Source organism: Tachypleus tridentatus, chromosome 8 (genome assembly GCF_004210375.1).
Source record: "Tachypleus tridentatus isolate NWPU-2018 chromosome 8, ASM421037v1, whole genome shotgun sequence".
In the NCBI taxonomy this organism is placed as follows: domain Eukaryota; kingdom Metazoa; phylum Arthropoda; class Merostomata; order Xiphosura; family Limulidae; genus Tachypleus; species Tachypleus tridentatus.
In genome coordinates, this window is record NC_134832.1 from 139,895,273 (window position 1) to 139,912,195 (window position 16,923).

Genomic DNA, 16,923 nt, shown 5'->3' on the forward strand with positions numbered 1-16,923 from the left:
AGCTATTGCAGCGGCGGCTATGATGTCCCTGAAAGGCCACCGCGCATGGCGCCGATGATGGTCCTGAGCGCTACAGCCGCGGCGGCGTGAGGATGTCCTGAGCGTGCTGGCGCGGCGGCGAGCATGATGTCCAGCGCTGACGCGCAGCCGAATGATGTCCCTGAGCGGCTGACGCCGCGGCGGCGAGGATATCTGAGAGCGGCTGGCGCGGCGGCGAATGATGTCCTGAGCGCCAATGCGCGGCGCAGCAGGATGGTCCGCGGCTAATGCAACGCGGCGGAATGATAGTCCGAGCGCTGAAACGCGCGGCGGCGAAATGATGTCCTGAGCGCCACGCTGCGCAGCGGCGGAATGATGTCCTGAGCGGCCACGCGGCGGCGAATGATATCCTGAGCGGCCGAACGCGGCGGCGGTTATGATGTCCGAGCGCTGATCAACGCGCGGCGGAATGATGGTCCGAAAGGGCTGAAATGCCGCGGCGGCGCAATGGGTCCTTAGTAACTGGCGCGTCCATGCCTGAGCGTTAGCGCGCGGCGGCGAATGATTAGCCCTGAAGCAATACGCGGCGGCGAGGATAACTTCCTGCGCCATCCACGGCGGCGGAATGATGTCCAGCGGCTGAACGCGCGGCGGCGGAATGATGTCCAGCGGCTGACCCATACGGCGCGGAATGATGGCCCCAGCGGCTAGCCGCGGCGGCATGATATCCAGCGCCAATCCACGCGGCGGCGGAATGATGTCCAGCGCTGATCCGCGCGGCGGCGGAATGATGTCTGAGCGGCCACGCCGCGGGCGCTATGATGAGCGTCTGAAAGGCCACGCGGCGGCGATGATGTCTGAGCGCCACGCGCGCGCAGCAGCAGAGTGATGTCCTGAGTAGTCAGCACGCGGCGGCGGCAGGATGTCCTGAGCGCTTAACCACGCGGCGGCGGAATGATGTCTCGAGCGCTGTACGCGCGGCGGAATGATACGCCCAGGCAAGGCGCGCGGCAGGATTATCCTCTGAAGCGCACTAACGGCGGCGGAATGATGTCCAGCGTTAACCGCGGCGGCGGCGGAACAGCCGTCCCGAGCGGCCACGCGGCGGCGGAATGATGTCCCAGCGCGCCAGCCGCGGCGGCGGGATGTCCGAGCGCTGATCCACGCGGCGGCGGAATGATCGTCCCTGAAGGCTGAGCGCGGCGGAATGATGGTCCAGCGCTGAACCACGGCGGCGGAATGATACCCTGAGCGGGCTGCGCGCGTGGCGGAATGATGTCCTGAGCTGCCAGCGAGCGGCGCGCAATGATTATCCAGCGCAGCCACGCGGCGGCGAATGATAGTCCAGCGGCGAACGGCGGCGGCGAATGATTGTCCCGAGCGGCAGTCGCGCGGCGGATGATGATGCGCTACGCGCGGCGGCTATGATGGCCTGAGCGCTGAGCATTGTCGCGGCGAAAGAGGATGTCTTAGAGCGGTACGCCGGCGGCGGCGAGGATGTCCTCAGGCTAAAGAACCACGCGCGGCATCCGAATGATGATGTCTTAGCGCCGACGCGCGGCGCAGCGATAACCTGAGCGCTGAACATCCGCGGCGGCGGAATGATGGTCTTGAGCGCTGATCGCGCGGCGGCGGAATGATGTCCTGAGCGGCCAGCCGCGGCGGCGGAATGATGGTCCCGAGCTGTACGCGCGGCGGAATGATATCCAGAGCGGCTTGCGCGGCGCGGAATGATAGTCTTGTCTCAGCGGCTATCAACGCGGCGGCGGAATGATGTCCAGCGCTAATCGCGCGGCGGCGGAATGATAACCTGAGCGGCTACGCGCGGCGGCGGAATGATGTCCCAGCGGCCAGCGCGCGGCGGAATGATGGTCCCGAGCAGGCAGCGCGCGGCGGCGGAGGATGTCCTGAGCGCGCTACAACGCGGCGGCGGAATGATTGTCTTAGCAAGCATAACGCAGCGGCGGAATGATGTTTTAGCGTAGCAGCGCGTGGCGGCGAGTGTTTTAGTAAGTAGCGTGTGGTGGCAGGAGTGGCCTTAGTAAGTAGCGTGTGTGGTGGAAGGAGTGTTTTAGTAAGTAGCGTGTGGTGGTGGTAGGAGGTTTTAGTAAGCATCATGTGGTGGTGGTGGAAGTGTTTTAGTAAGTAGCTCTTTGTTAACCTGAAGATGATTTAAGAAGGTGAAAATGTTTTTTCTACTTATTAATACAATACAATGAATACAATACTGAATATTGATGACACATCAACATTATATTAAGATATGTTCTGGCTGACTGGCTGGGCTGTACATTGAGTTGCATTCATCTTAAGCTTCATGGGAATGAGCTTATGGAGAAATATGTTAAGTTTAACCTTTTTACTTACGTATATATTTACAGTGGTGGAAACATTTATCTCAGCGTCCCATTGTTTACACACTTCACTTCGAAATCATTGTCCGTTTCGAAATAATGCGTGTAGGTGCTTTATTTGGAACTAAAGAACCAGCTGCACAATGGGCTATCTGTGCCCTACCCACCACGGGTATCGAAACTAGGTTTCTTGTACTGTACGTTCACAGAAGTGCCGCTGTGCCACTTAGAGGCACGTGTAGGTGCAAATGTGTTTCTTGTATAATCAGTACTGTATAAGTATTACATCAGCCATTTAAAAGTCTGTCTGAGTATTGTATGAGACGTGTTTTCGTTACAAACAGAGGTTTTTATTGAAAGTCGCTTTAGAAGGCTGTATGCTACAACGTGCATGTGATGCTTTCAAGGCCAAAGGTCGTGAGATGTAGTTACAGAAAAAAGAAACAGTCATAGATTCTTTGAGCAAAAAGGGACTTTGGATGACGTAAATTGCCAGAAGAATTAAAGTCATCAAGTCTACTGTGAACTACTTGTTACAGAAATACAGAAAGACTAACTGTGTGGAGCATCAGAAACACAGGGTAAAAGGAACATTCGGTAGATAATTGTATATATGAACCTGCAGAACAGTTAACTGTCATACACAGATTTCAAAAGAACATGGAAAGAAACCTCAGAAGCCATTGCTACTGTGTGTACCGTTGGATCTCTCGAATGTTTAACTGATCTTCCAGCAAGATGGCTAAAAAGAAACCCCCCTCCTTACCAAGAAGATGAGGCTTGGTTTGGCCGAAGAGAATGTTGACTGTGCTGCATGGGTCTGATGGATGTATAATGTTGTTCTTAAGAAGAGCTTCATCCAGCGTGTTTCAATGCAACTCTGAAGTACCCCAGGGTGACACGTAGATGCATCTTTGGCTAGGGTGTGGAACACTTATATTTTATGAAAGTCATGGCGACAAGTACATTGAGATGTTCGAGTCCCGATAAAACCCAACAGTTCAGAATCACGTTCCTGGAGCTGACCACTGAACATTTCAGAATGACTCTGCTCCGTATCACAGGGCTACAAATGCTGATAATATTCATTCGCTCTTTACTGTAAACGTGAAATAAAGATAAGATGTCAATCTATGTGCCTCGAAAGGCATTTTTTTTTATTTCATTAAAGAGAAAGGATCAAGACTTTTCGCTGGCCAGACAACAGCTCAGATCTTTACCATATCAAAAATTGCTGAAAAGTAATGGTGACAAAGCACAAGAGAAAAGACTGAGAAGCACTTTGAAATTACAGGATGCCCTAAACCACATGTGGTATCGTTGAACCCACCACAGCCTGCATTCTGCCCCACGTGTGCTCTATGCCAAGACGATGTCAAGCAGTTATCAAGGTCAGAGAAGACATAACCAAATATTAAAATAAGATCTCTGACAACTTCTTGTCAATTACATTAGTGATGTCATGTTTACATCTAGGTTTGGTTTGTTTTTAGTTTCGCGCAAAGCTACACGAGAGCTATCTGTGCTAGCCGTCCCTAATTTAGCAATGTAAGACTAGACGGAAGTCAGCTAGTCACCATCACCCACGGTCAAAAGAATAGGATTATCCGTCACATTATAACGCCCCCACGGTTGAAAGGGCGAGTATGTTTGATGTGACGGGGATTCGAACCCGAGACCCTCAGATTACGAGTCAAGTGCCTTAACTACCTGGCCATACCGAGTCTTATATCTAGGTTTTTTTACTCTGACAACATTTTCGTATTTGCCAAGTATTTGTTGATCATCTGCTGTAACAAGTTGCTCAGAGTTTGTTTGTTAATAAAAATGCATGTGTTTGGAAATCTAAAATATGAGTTAGCTTACATAACACAATGTCCATAACAATTTCTCACCATTTTACGCTTTAACATTGCAAACTCTCATTAAGTACAGTTCTCTTTCTTTTGAATGTTGGCATCTGTCATCTGTCAATGAAGAAAACGAATGTTCGCGGACTTAATGAAAAACTATGGTGTAGAATAACAACAGACCTTGTATAAATTAACTGATCGTAAGTTTCGACAGGGTCAACCAATGTCCGACATTTCTCAGTCAACTTTGTCTGTACATGAGAGCCTGATATTGTGATAAGAAACCATCCATGTGCAAAGATAAACATGAAGATACATTGTTCAGTGGGATATCATGGTGGTGTCTGAAGCTTTGCACCATACTGAAAAGAAATTTGCAATAAATTAAAGGTTTATAGCACTTTTTACTCAAAATCCGAACAGTAGAAGTGCAGAAAGCTCATGATTATGCACAGAGTTCAACATTTTTGACCAATGCACTGACCAAAACTAAAGAAAATGATAACAGTGGTGTTTACACATCTTCTAGATTGATTGGGTTTGGGATTAAGTTGCAGTCCACATTGGTGACAAAAATACATGCAAATGATTTTAAACAATAAACATTTGAAACTGTTTGCATTCATCCAACCATTTAACTTATTGAAGGCAGTTTAAAGCTGCCACTCAATATACTTCATGATTGATGACTGACAGGAAGTTTGATCAAACATCATCTGTATTTTACAACTGTTGGAGTAAGAAAGTTTTGAGCTATGGTACTGATCTCAATGATAATTAGTGTTCTTACAAGAAAGATCAAAATAATGTTTATATTAATTGGATCACTAATGACCTCTCTATTAAAAACACTATGGATGAAAATAGATAAATGGCCATTCAGCCAAAGATAACGGAGGTCCTTTAAAAATAGCAAAACGCCTTTTAGTGTCATAAGACTTTAAAGATTTAAAAAAGTATTGCAACAAGATGTTCACTCTTGGAAGAGGCTTTTATGATACTTTTTTAATACTTTGCCTCAAGTGTCGCTCTGAACTAAACAAGTGGTGCCTATTTCAGCTTTATTTGTTCATCTATAAAAGATGGTTTTCCTCACTGACTCTCCAAGTGAATTAAGGCTGTCCACATGGATTTATGTCTGTAGAAACTACACTGGATTTTGGAAGAGAGGTTGTTGATTCTATGAACTAAACAAAATCAGGGTTAACTGTCATCTCCAAGTCTTTACACAGATAATTAGTCAAAATAGTAGCTTTATAATTTAAAAAAAATTGAGTTTTCTCTCTTTGGGTTAAAAAGAGGGATAATTGCCCAGCACCAAAAATTTCAAATCTCCTTATTCAGTGAAATCTGGTTGAAGAGAATCAAAACTAGAAATTCAGGAGAAAGATGACAGAGTATCTTATAATGAATACCATCTAATCCCACAATGAATCACTGGATCAATGTAAAACAAATTTAAGTTCCACCAAAACGAAAGGACAATTGTATTAAAAGAGAAGATACGATTATTTTAGCTTATGCCTTGAAGAACAAGAAGATAGGATGACAAAAGTAGATACATGAACAATAGGAGTGCACTCTCTGAGAGTGTTAGTAAAATTTTATAAATCAACAAGATTTTCCCTATTGGGTTGAAACATTCAAAATAATGGGTTGTATACTTCTTATGCAATTTTAGATTCTCGTTTCAAGTGACCTTCAAACTGGTAATAGAAGAGCTGCTGGAGGTGAATTAAATTTTAGAATTCTCTTTGCTTAGATATCTGATCTATAACAAACGTCCCAGGTTTGTTTAGTAGCGCTGTGATATTCACGTCCCAGGTTTGTTTAATAGCGCTATGATATTCACGTCCCAGGTTTGTTTAATAGCGCTATGATATCACGTCCCAGGTTTGTTTAATAGCGCTGTGATATTTACGTTTCAGGTTTGTTTAATAGCGCTGTGATATTCACGTCCCAGGTTTGTTTAATAGCCCTATGATATTCACGTCCCAGGTTTGTTTAATAGCGCTATGATATTCACGTCCTAGGTTTGTTTAATAGCGGTATGATATTCACGTCCCAGGTTTGTTTAATAGCGCTATGATATTCATGTCCCAGGTTTGTTTAATAGCGCTGTGATATTCACGTACCAGGTTTGTTTAATAGCCATATGATATTTACGTCCAAGTTTGTTTAATAGCGCTGTGATATTCACGTCCCAGGTTTGTTTAATAGCGCTGTGATATTCACGTCCCAGGTTTGTTTAATAGCGCTGTGATATTCACGTCCTAGGTTTGTTTAATAGCCCTATGATATTTACGTCCCAGGTTTGTTTAATAGCCCTATGATATTCACGTCCCAGGTTTGTTTAATAGCGCCAATGATATTCACGTCCTAGGTTTGTTTAATAGCGGTATGATATTCACGTCCCAGGTTTGTTTAATAGCGCTATGATATTCACGTCCTAGGTTTGTTTAATAGCGCTGTGATATTCACGTACTAGGTTTGTTTAATAGCCATATGATATTTACGTCCCAGGTTTGTTTAATAGCGCTGTGATATTCACGTCCTAGGTTTGTTTAATAGCGGTATGATATTCACGTCCCAGGTTTGTTTAATAGCGCTGTGATATTTACGTCCCAGGTTTGTTTAATAGCGCTGTGATATTCACGTCCCAGGTTTGTTTAATAGCGTTATGATATTCACGTCCCAGGCTTGTTTAATAGCGCTGTGGTATTCACGTCCTAGGTTTGTTTAATAGCGCTATGATATTCACGTCCCAGGTTTGTTTAATAGCGCTATGATATTCACGTCCCAGGTTTGTTTAATAACGTTATGATATTCACGTCCTTGGTTTGTTTAATAGCGCTGTGATATTCATGTCCCAGGTTTGTTTAGTAATGCTGTGGTATTCACGTCTTAGGTTTGTTTAGTAGCGCTGTGATATTCACGTCCCAGGTTTGTTTAGTAGTGCTGTGATATTCACGTCCCAGGTTTGTTTAATAGCGCTGTGATATTTTGTTTCCACCCTAGACAAGGATGGCACGAAACCTTTTTTGAAGTAATTTTTTGCTTATAATACCAAATGATCAGTTACTGGATCCACACAGTTAGTTGGTCTTTTCCAGACTCCATCATTGTATGCAAGTCATATGACATCATTTGTGTCTAATTTTCTACAGATTTATGGCAACATGATTATTTCCTCATGAGTCATTGACCATCTTACAAGATAATGGTGGAAGTATAAATGATAGATACGGATAAATAGATATACACAATAAGTGTTTGCATCAAGGCATGGAAGTAAGTATATTCATTATTATTGAAGAAAAAGTTGTCATCTGAGACCAAACACTTCACAGATCGACCATTTTCATCAGTATCTCTACCACTTTAAAGCGCATTGTGTCCAAAGACGTTTTCCAAGATGAGAGATGGCAACTGCTTGATAAGATCATTAAAATTTTATTGATTGAATTGCTTCCTAAAATAACAGGAAAGAAAGCATAGTTAGGTACTAGAACCAATGAAGACGTGGCTGGTACGACAATCAGTCTCCTCCTCCAACTTCTCATTCCATTTTGAATACCTAAGACAATTTGTTATCCATATTTGTTACGCTGCATCTGTATATATAAACTCCAGGATATGAATATATCATTCTACGATGCCTATTGTCCTTAGTGCAGCCTATTAAGGTTCTTTGTAAATGGTATGCTTCTTTTCTGCAATATTTTGGTAAAGATAGCCATAAACTGGGTAAGAATTTTTGTCTCCCTTGTCTCATTATGTGTCTCGTGATTTCATCCAATCCTCAAACCATGTTGTTTTTCATGTTCCCTAAAGTACTTTCTACCTCTTGTGGTAGAATTTTTGAAATTTCTTGTTACCTTCTGTTTCTGACGCTATCTTTTCTGTGGCATATGAATTTTAATAGAAAGCGACAGAGATGTCTAGGGTCTCTATTCTGTCAGCTGTTGTCCATCTGTTTTCTAGGTACATTATCATAGCTGGTAACTAAATGTTTCCGTTCTCTCACTTTTTCTAACATTTTTGTAAATTAATTAAGTAAATTAATTTCTATTCCTATGTAATTATCTTCATTTATTTCTAATTACTTTCACCACCTCTACATATTCTATTTGGGTTATTTTTGGGTATTTATCTTTTATTTACTTCTGGCATGATTTTGTTAACTTTTCTCTAAAGTTCGTTTTCACAAGGTTTTATTTTCCTCCCAATAGCTTTTAGTTTCTAACTCTCGTCTTCAATATTTCCTCTTTCCAGAGCCTGGAATCGACTTTTAATGCTATTTCAAACCATTTTCTTTAAAATCATCTTGATTCTTACAAGCTGTTGTTTATTTACAGTTTAACAAACTTGTGATCTCTTTAAAGATGACGTCACAATTCTCCACTACTAAGTTCCCTTTGATTGCAGAAGATAAAGTCTATTTGATTCTTAGTTTACCTATGCTAAACATATTCTGTAAGACAAATTGAATCAGCCGTTTTCCTTTGTTGTTTCGAGTCTCAGGGTTTATGTTACATGGGACTGTTTCCTTTCCTTTTCACTACACATCATTCTCTGCATTAAACTATCGCATCACTGTCATATATTTTCCATTACCTTTTGTACGTTTCTTCTATTTCTTCATTATGGCTTTTCGCTGACATATATGATTTAACCACTCTTGTGTATATATATATATTTATTTGTTTACTACGATAATTCTTTTTGATTAACTTCTGAACAATAACCTTTGAATTTTGAACCCACCAAGAAGAGTTCTTGTCTTTCTACGTCTTCCTTTGGACAATTATGCTCCATATTTTGGTTGAATGGCACATTCACTCATTATTTCAGTTCTTGCTGGTCCTGTAGTACTTCAGTTGTAGTTTTTAAGACTATTCAACAACTCCGAATGTTTTTCTGATTCTCAATATCTTTATACTAAAAGTGGCCAAATCGACTCCTCTTTTCTTTATAATTGTTCCTACCCGTAAGTTGATGTGGGCTCTCTGCTTGGAATTTTGCCCTACTGGTACTTGATGGAAATTTACATGATAAATACCACTTCTTCTGTTTTGTTTTTGGTCTTTCGCATAAGGATGTCTGTCTTACATTAACACATTTGAGATATGTGTATGCCAGCAAGAGTTTCTGTTACGACTGTCTTTCCCTTATTTTCGAATATAAGGATTCAACACTGGAAACAGAGGCTCGTGCCCTATTTCAATACACCAACAAACAAAAAGTGGCTATTTCATATTCACTGCCTCTGTCTTCAAAAACTGTGTAACGATATACAAAATATTTTAACTTATATCGCCATCTTTTGACAGACTTTAAATCACATTTGCAAAGTGCTTTTTTTTTTTTTTTTTTTTTCTTCAGATATTCTAGGAAAGGTTTATGTTTTCTGTTAACATCTTTCACTTCGTTGTATACCTTAGTACGGCGCATGTGCACCTTACTTCTTAAATAATGCCTTTCTACACTGGGATTGTTATTTCAATGCACAATATTGAGTAATTTCATTTTATGATTTCACCTGTTAAAGCACAACTCAGTGTAAATAAGTGACAAACTTTGTATAAAGTTACTTTCCTCAATGTTTTATACAAAGTGACAACATCAGTAATTAGTAGAATTATTTAATTATTTTATATTTATGACAAGATCAGTAATTAGTAGTATTATTTAACTATTTTATATTTATACATTTTTAAATGTTTTTGTTAAACGTTTTGTGTGACCAACAAAGAATCATAGAACAATCTAGTACACGTACAAAAAATAAATAAATGTACTTCAAAAGACAGGTAAGGTCTGTGCCGGTAATTCTAAGGTCGAAAACATTTCAATACATCTGTCGGATACAAAATAATCAATGTGGGGGTAGATTTAATTTTCCAGTACAGACTTTAATATGTCACTATAATGCCTGTAACAAAGCCAGATTCAGTGTCCGAGGGAAGACTTTAATGCGTCCCTATAATATTTGTAGCAAAGCCGGATTCAGTGTCTGAATGGATAATTTAATGTGTTACTATAATACCGGTAGCAAAGCCAGATTCAATGTCTGAATAGAGACTTTAATGTGTCACTATATCTGTAGCAAAGCCAGATTTAGTGTCCGAGTGGAGACTTTAATGTGTCACTGTTATATCTATAGCAAAGCCAGATTCAATGTCCGAGTGGAGACTTTAATGTGTCACAATAATACCTATAACAAAGCCAGATTCAGTGTCCGAGGAGAGACTTTAATGTGCCACTATAATATTTGTAGCAAAGCCAGATTCAGTGTATGAATAGAGACTTTAATGTATCATTATAATACCTGTAGCAAAGTCATTTCAATGTCCGAGTTGAGATATTAATGCACCACTATAATATTTATATCAAAGGCATATTCAATATGCGATTGGAGATCTTAATGTGTCACTACATCTGTAGCAAAGCCAGATTTAATGTTCGAGTGGACACATTAATGTGTCACTATACCTGTAACAAAGTCAACGTTTAAGAAAATTATTTATAAAGACATCATCTTCATCACAAGTCAGGGGTCCATCGATTCAAAGTTTCTAGATCTCGCTTTTCTACTTATTATAACACTAAACTATCCACAAGACTTGACCTCTGTATTTAATCACAGTTAAAAACATTTTAATATTAACTGAATCATTGAAGTGTGGATAAACACTATTTAATTTTACATTTTTTTGTTAATTCTAAATAAATCGAAGTAATATTTCAAGTCAGATTTATAAAATCTCTGTTTGCTTTCTGAGTTGTGTGTTTTATTACAACAAAGCCACAATGGGCTGTCTGATGTGTTCACCGAGGAGAATCGAACCCCAATTTTAGCGTTATAAATCCTAAAACTTACCGTTGTCTCAGAGGGCGTTTACTTTATAAGGAACTTTCTCCAGTTTTTCAATTTACAACAAACAAGTATATGACCAATAAAACGTTTTGATTCACCCGCTAAAATCAGGATTTCGAATCCCTTTGGTGGACACAGCTGATAGCCCGATTTGGCTTTGTTATAAGAAAAACACACATGTGTTTCATATTAGTTTTCAATATTGTATATGGTCCTTATTGGAAAGGTAAAGCAACACAATACATATGACCACATACAACGTTTCAATACCAGTGCTGTTTCTAAATCAAATCCGGAAAGTTGAGACTTTATGGAAACTGGAAACTGGATCTGTATTAAGAATTATTTATATAATTTAATTCATCTTTTGATTATTATTCGCAATATTAATCATGAAATACGGGCTTTGCTAATTTTAAGGTAAACTGATTTTCATAAAACCTACGTTTCGCTGTTTCAAAGGTGGTGTTTTATATCTTTTATTGTATTAATGTTTTTACAGGTATAAAATGTGTTGGAAATGATTTTGAATATTATTGGACGTAGACCATGCTAAAACGTATAAAAAAATAAGCAAACATACGAACAACTTGAGAAATATCGAAGTTTGTTTGTAAAATTATCAGTTTAAAAAGTGTTCAGCAGCTGAAATAAGAATCGAAATATCGTGTAATAATTCTGACGTAAAACAAACACACGTGGGATTATCTTTACGTCATGGAAACACATTTCCGCTGGTTATTATGAAGGGTGCCCCGTCATACCAAACATGCTCGCTCTTTCAACCGTAGGGGCGTTATAATGTGACGGTCAATCCCACTATACGTTTTTAAAAGAGTAGCCCATGCGTTGGAGGTAGGCAGTGATGACTAGTTGCCTTCCTTCCAGGCCCGGCATGGCCAAGTGTGTTAAGGCGTGCGACTCGTAATCTGAGGGTCGCGGGTTCGCATTCCCGTCGTGCCAAACATGCTCGCCCTCCCAGCCGTGGGGGCGTTATAAGTGACGGTCAATCCCACTATTCGTTGGTAAAAGAGTAGCCGAAGAGTTGGCGGTGGGTGGTAATGACTAGCTGCCTTCCCTCTAGTCTTACACTGCTAAATTAGGGACGGCTAGCACAGATAACCCTCGAGTAGCTTTGTGCGAAATTCAAAAACAAACAAACAAAGCCTTCCTTCTAGTCTTACACTGCTAAATTAGGGACAACTAACGCAGATAGCCCTGGTGTAGCTTTGCGCGAAATTCAAGAACAAACAAAACCAAAACCTTAGTTATCTTCATAAACCAGTGTTAGGCTGTTGCTGTCAATCATTTTTTTTATCCCCTTAAGACTACGATTTATGCGAGTAGATAAAGTTACTAACATCAAACGTTTACGACTGTAAGGTCGACGCTTCTTAACGACTTAAAGTCTAGCCTTTTTTTTTTTTAAGTTAGTTTTGGGTTACATTGTGACTCCAATTAAATATTTTCGTCAGACCGACATACGGGAGAATTTTACATGAATATTATTATTGTAGAAAACTAAGAGATTTGCTATTTGATGTTTCTAGATATTTGAGACCTTATCGATGTTCACATGTTGAAGGTTGAATGTTGTAAGTGATTCCTGGTTGGATGCTTTCTCTTAATTTTGGCCAATAAGATGCAGTCGTGTCACTGTTATTCTTTTATGGAAGTTTCGCCTTCTAAATGTTCACTATTACTTTCATTTTTACTAACATTAATTTCACATATTAATATTTACTTTCATTAAACGTTTCTTGATTATTGAATTATGAATAAAAATGAAGATCCTTTAGAGATTTCAGATAACACACACAGTGGGAGTTTTATAACTCAAAAGAAACAGCAAAATAAATGCAAACAACAACAACAGGCGATTAAATTTTAAACAAATCTTTATAGTGTTGTTTGAGTTCATAAAACTAGTTACAAATTGTTGTTGTTTTTTGTTTCCTTAACATATCATTATCAACTGTAAAAACCTTCTGAAAAATGGCGCTATTAGGCAGAACGCAGTTAAGCTGACGTTGAATATTCCCTTGTTGACAACTATTTTGAGTCTGGAAGTGGACAACAACTTTATTTCTGTTTTGAGGCGGGCCCGGTATGGCCAAACGTGTTAAGGCGTTCGACTCGTAATCCGAGGGTCGCGGGCTCGAATTCCGGTCGCACCAAACATGCTCACCCTTTCAGCCGTGGGGCGATATAATGTGACGGTCAATCCCACTAATCATTGGTAAAAGAGTAGCCCAAGAGTTGGCGGTGAGTGGTGATGACTAGCTGCCTTCCCTCTAGTCTTACACTGCTGAATTAGGGACGACTAGTGCAGATAGCCCTCGAGTGGCTTTGCACGAAATTCAAAAAACAAACTGTTTTGAGGCCTTTATCGACAAAAACCGAAGTGTCGATTGTATCTTGGCTCCAGTCAACTGCAGGTCAAGGAAATTTCGAGGCCATTATTGTCAGTGTCTGATCATTCTAATCTGTTCTTAAAATAAGTTAATGCTTTTATCTATTTCTCTTTATCACATGACTGATAGATTGGATTACCCAGTTTAATCACTCAAAACTAAATAAATAGCTGTTAATATGATATAGGTGGCGCCTTAGTTGAAAATCGCAGACGACAGTTGGATAAAACATTCTGGTATATTACGCATGCGCTGAATAACTAAGGAACCAGATCTGTTTTTGCTTTTCTATTTTTTAAGATATAATTTATATAAAATTATTACAATAAAAATAAAACACTTTGTTCACTGGGAAAATCAAAAGGATATACATCGCTTACTCTTTTTGCATTTGAATGAAAATTGAATATATTGCTGATAATTACCGAACTACAATTAAAATGGCGGCGTCTAGTGGAAGAGCCTTTTCTGAACGAAGGTTTTTGAATTTGTTAGAAATCGAATTGATTTTCTATTTGTTATTCTTGTAACTATGATGTTCAATGTAAAGATAGTTAATTTTAAATGTTATTTATTTTCAGTTTGGATAGAGCATTCGGTAAGTGACGTCATTGTTATGTAAACGTGCAACAATTATGGGTTCCGTCAAAGTAAACAGGTCAGATGGTGCTGAAACCACTACACAAAAAACAAATAGTAACGAAACCACTAAAACAGAACAGATGGTGTTGAAACCACTACACACAAAAAATAACAAATAGTGCTGAAACCACTATACAAAAAAACAAAACAAATAGTGACGAAACCACTAAAACAAAACAATTGGTGTTGAAACCACTAAACAAAGAAAACTGCTGAAACCATTATACAAAAAAACAAAACAAATAGTGACGAAACCACTAAAACAAAACAATTGGTGTTGAAACCACTAAAACAAAACAAATGGTGTTGAAACCACTAAACAAAGAAAACTGCTGAAACCACTAGACAAGAAAACAAATAGTGATAAAACCATTTAAACACAAAATAAATAGTGATGAAGCCACTTAACGAAAAACAAATGGTGCTAAAACCAATAAAAACCTATAAAAATTGATATACATTAAGTTGATTTTAACAAATATTTTACTGTTTATGCATACCATTATTGTTTTACGTAAGAAATAGCTTTGTCACCGATGACGTCGAAAAAGAAAACGTGTGAACGTCATTGATACACATAGAAAGTTTAAGCAAACCCACGCTATTAAAACAATCAATATAAACGACTGTGGAGACACTGGTTGAATGTAATTAACCATTGTTAATTATTTCCCGAAATGCTTATTAGTGTAACACTAGTAGCTCAAAATTGTGCAACTAATTAGAAAACTGCGAACTGAAATGTATTATATGTACTATAGTTTATCATCCAAGTCAAATGAAGCACTTTTAAAGAGATTATGCCATTTTGGATGCTTGAATTATTTGTTCGCATTGTCCCCTGTAGGAGACTTACAATAGTAAACTCCTGGTTTTAATTCCCCATGGTGGACGCAGCGGGAAGTTAAACGAAAGAAACAAGTCAATTTCTTCGAATAATGTTTAGTTTCTAACACACGTGTTGCTACAAAGTTTTACGTAAATACTCCCACTGTGTATAACGTGTACTGAAACTTGATTATATACGGTGTACAGATATTCAGTTGTCCCTCTTCAATAATCGCCTAAGTAATACAGCAATGTACGGCTAGGGCCAAGCATACACGAAAGTGAGATAACAGGAGCTTTTATATAACGCAATAGCATCTTATAGTAAGTATTAATAAGGGCAGCGTACAAACGCCCCCGACACGGTGATAAGCTCCTTATAACGAAATGCGCGCAGGGCGCCATCAGATCTGCTAGAGCGACGCCCTTTGTTGTTATATTTTAATACCCGACGAATTAGGTTACGTCTCATAAGTACATCTGTTTATGGCAAAGTGAAAACTGAGAAACTGAGTGAAAAAGGTTATACTATATAACCTGAATGTAGAGTTGCTGCGACGCCATGACAGGAGACCATGACGTCAGAGTAGTATTGTCAAAAGGTGTAACCCGCCAACTCCTCACATATATACTACCATAGTTAACAAGCTATGATTAGCCAGAATGTTTTCGCAAATGAGTGTTGAAGAACTACGTATACACCACATTTACGAAGCTGATAATAAAGACAGGCATATAGGAAAATGATACAGTGGCAATTTATGCTACAGAAAAATATGATAAGAACTGATATGCAGTTAATATTGATGATGAAAAATAAACAAAATCACAGAATATTAGATTCAAAGGTGTAAAAAGCAATGGTTAGAAACAGGATACTATATAAAAAGTAACGGTTAGAAACAGGATACTATATAAAAAGCAATGGTTAGAAACAGGATACTACATAAAAAGTAACGGTTAGAAACAGGATACTATATAAAAAGTAACGGTTAGAAACAGGATACTATATAAAAAGTAAAGGTTAGAAACAGGATACTATATAAAAAAAGCAATGGTTAGAAACAGGATACTACATAAAAAAGTAACGGTTAGAAACAGGATACTACATAAAAGTAACGGTTAGAAACAGGATACTATATAAAAAGTAACGGTTAGAAACAGGATACTATATAAAAAGTAACGGTTAGAAACAGGATACTATATAAAAAGTAAAGGTTAGAAACAGGATACTATATAAAAAGCAATGGTTAGAAACAGGATACTACATAAAAAGTAACGGTTAGAAACAGGATACTATATAAAAAGCAATGGTTAGAAACAGGATACTATATAAAAAGTAACGGTTAGAAACAGGATACTATATAAAAAGCAATGGTTAGAAACAGGATACTACATAAAAAGTAACGGTTAGAAACAGGATACTATATAAAAAGTAATGGTTAGAAACAGGATACTATATAAAAAGTAACGGTTAGAAACAGGATACTATATAAAAAGTAAAGGTTAGAAACAGGATACTATATAAAAAGTAAGGGTTAGAAACAGGATACTATATAAAAAGTAAGGGTTAGACACAGAATACTATATAAAAAGTAAGGGTTAGAAACAGGATACTACATAAAAACTAACGGTTAGAAACAGGATACTATATAAAAAGTAACGGTTAGAAACAGGATACTATATAAAAGTAAAGGTTAGAAACAGGATACTATATAAAAAGCAATGGTTAGAAACAGGATACTACATAAAAGTAACGGTTAGAAACAGGATACTATATAAAAGTAACGGTTAGAAACAGGATACTATATAAAAGTAACGGTTAGAAACAGGATACTATATAAAAGTAAAGGTTAGAAACAGGATACTATATAAAAGCAATGGTTAGAAACAGGATACTATATAAAAGTAACGGTTAGAAACAGGATACTACATAAAAAGTAACGGTTAGAAACAGGATACTATATAAAAGT